General features: G+C 43.7%; 1 pseudogene; it reads right to left on the minus strand.

Moving 5' to 3' along the window:
- Positions 1-1,141: 1,141 nt before the first annotated feature.
- LOC102008897 lies at positions 1,142-1,460 on the minus strand (annotated as a pseudogene).
- Between the last annotated feature and the right edge of the window lie 1,627 nt (positions 1,461-3,087).

The following is a 3,087-nucleotide window of genomic DNA, read 5'->3' on the forward strand; positions in this document are numbered from 1 at the left end:
AGGTGATGAGCCACCCTAGGGTAGTTCCTCTATACCCTATAGTGTCAAATTGTTGAGCAGATTTAGTTAAGCTTCTAAACTTTTCAAGTTGACACAATCAATCAACCACTACAGTAATCCTGGGTTACTTAAGTCTTTTAAAAGCATGTAATAGAATACTATTTAATAAAGTAGGGGAAGTGGTCATCATGTTTGTTTGTTTGTGACAGGACCTCACTGTTAATAGACACTGGAGTTTAGACTGGCCTTGAACTCACTATGTAGCCCAGACTGGCCTTGAACTCTCAGGGATCCTCCTGCCTCAGCCTCCTGAATGCTGTCATCACATGTTTATATATTCTTAAACTATAATACCATACTCGAGTGATCCCAATTTTATTGTAAAAATTGCTTGCAAAAAATATGCTGGGAGAATATATACCAACGTATTTTTTTCCCCCTGTACCGGAATCAAACTCACAACCTTGCACTTGCCAGGCAGGTGCTGTGCCACTGAGCTAAATCCCCAGCCCCTATACCAACCTATTAAAGTGGTTATGAGGGAGGTGGGCAAAGGTTGGGTTAATCACCAGTAGATTTAATCAACGTTGCCTCCATAAAACTTAAAAGGACATGACTGGGTATTCAGGGTTCCTGAGCACTTGAGAAGGCACAGAGGCTCCAAGCTCATTCCCCACCCCTTCCTTTTGTACCCCTTCATCTGGATGCCCTCAGGATTTTTGTAATACCTTTTATAATAAATCAGTAAACATAAGTATTTCTCTGGGTTCTATTAACCGTTCTAACAAGCTACCAAATCAAGTACAGCCTCACCAGAACCCCAATATATAGTCGAAAGTTCTAAAGGCCCAAATTTGAGATTAGCATCTAAAGTAGTGGGGGGAGTGGTCTTGTGAGACAGAGCCGTATAGGATCTGACACTAACCTCAGGCAGATAGAGTTAGAATTACATTACATCACAGACCACTTTGCCAGAGAATTGATCAGTGTGGGGAAGAACACACGCGCATCTAATCATATGAGTGTTATGTTCAGAGCCAGGCATGGTGGCACACACCTGTGTTCTCAGCACTCAGGAGATTTTTTTTTTCTTTAACATGTCAAGATTTTATTGTCTTCATAATAAAACAAAAGATGAAAGTTAAAACCGGGTCACTTGGCCCCTTCCCTCCTTATCTCCTCCCAGGTCAGGAGGCTTGCATCTCTTAGTAGCCAGTGTTCTCTTAGATCTGCAATTGGGCTCAACACACTCCAGGCTCGGCACAACCCTCTGTACTTTTGGCCTTTTTCAGGAAAATTGGCTCAGTCTGTCCCTCGCAGCAACTCTGCTTCCTGTCATTACACTGTTTTTCCTGGGCACATAGAGAATCCTCGCCTTTCTTGCGCTGTGTCACTCTGTGGTGTTGGTGCTTGCCACACTTCTTACAGAAAGTTCGCTGGGTTTTAGGAGCGTTCACCATGCTTGTAAGAGCACCATCAGCAGCAGAAAGAAAGTGGCCAGGCCAGAAAGGAAGTACATATAGGACTGCAAGTTTGAGACCAACCTGGACTACGCAGCAACACCCTCTCTCAAAAAACAAAAGTAAAGAAACAAAAAGCATCATGTTGAGAGGAAACAATTTTTTCCTATTGCATAACAGCTATGACTGATTTAATGCATTGTTTTAGCCATTTCTTTTCTCCAATGAATTATGTCAACTCAAATGATAGCTCAGATTCCAAAGTGAACACAGGTTAGGACAGACTACAAGGGCTGGCCGAAGTCCAAGGACTTTGAGAATAAAGAAAATGTCAAAGCAGGTCCCCAGATATTTCCATGCTCCTGGTGGAACTGTATCTAAATTTCAATGGCCTCAGCAATAAGGCCTGAGAACAGGATATCTGTCTTCCTTTTTGGCCCATGAGGACATCTCTCAGACCTCCCCCTCCCAGCTAACACCTGGCTCATACATTCCTTATGTGCCATCCAATGGTAACATAGCTGTGAAATCCCTATGAAACTTCTTACACAGCTTGGCCACTTCCAGGGTTCACTTCTTGCTGTGCTGTTGGGCCCACTGGAAATTTCAGTACAGTGAACTTGGCAAGGCCTCCATAGCTATGTGGCCTCCATGCATGAACAGTGACCACTGGAGGCAAACACTCTTATCCTCTTTTTTTTTTTTGAGACAGGGTCTCACTGTGCAGTTCAGGCTGGCCTTGAAGTCACTATGTTGCCCAGGCTGGTCTCAAACTCGTGGCGATCCTCCTGCCTCAGCCTCCCAAGTGCTGGGATTACAGGCATGTGCCACCACCCCCAGATCTTATCCTCATTTTAGAGATGAATATAATTAAAGTAATTTTATGACTCACTGCATATTTCACTGAGACAATTCTGGAAGAATCCAACTGAAGTCTTCATTTTCCTTTATCAAAGCTACTAAACCAGTAGAGCTGGAGCTTACCCATCTTCTCAGCATCTCCCAGTAGGGTCACTGTTCTCACTCCAATCAAATCCCAGCCCCCTGGCCACACTGGGTCCCACCCTCTCCTACTCATAGGGAGGGCACTGAGGAGTTTCCTCTAATTAGACCTCCCTCTTCTACACCATCAATTTCTTCCTCTATAGAATTATTCCTGTTAGCCCAAAATATGCTATGGTGTTTCCCATTTTCTAAGAAAGGCCTTCTCAGCTGAGGACATCCATGGTCACCAGGCCCAGTAAGAAATGCTGAGTGGAGTTAATTATTCAAACTGAAAGGAGGCTAATTAGCACCTTGAAACATGAAAGTTTAAGACTCACTCGTAACAGCAAGTACACAGTGTCCAATTCAGAATACAGCCAGACCTCATTTTATTGTACTTCACGGATAATGTTTGTTGTGGCAGGTTGTGGTTTGTTTGTTTGTTTGCTTTTGCACTACTGAGGATTGAACCCAAGGTTTCCTCACTCAGCTAAATCCCCATCCCTTTTTCTCATTTTTTATTTTGAGGTAGGGTCTTGCTAAGTCACTAAATCTCATAGGCTGGGCTGGAACTTGCAGTCCTCCTGCCTCAGCCTCCAAGTGCCACCACACCTGGGGGTTTTTTGGTTTTGGTTTTTTTTTT

Source organism: Chinchilla lanigera, unplaced genomic scaffold (assembly GCF_000276665.1).
Source record: "Chinchilla lanigera isolate Chin_1 unplaced genomic scaffold, ChiLan1.0 scaffold00149, whole genome shotgun sequence".
NCBI lineage: Eukaryota > Metazoa > Chordata > Mammalia > Rodentia > Chinchillidae > Chinchilla > Chinchilla lanigera.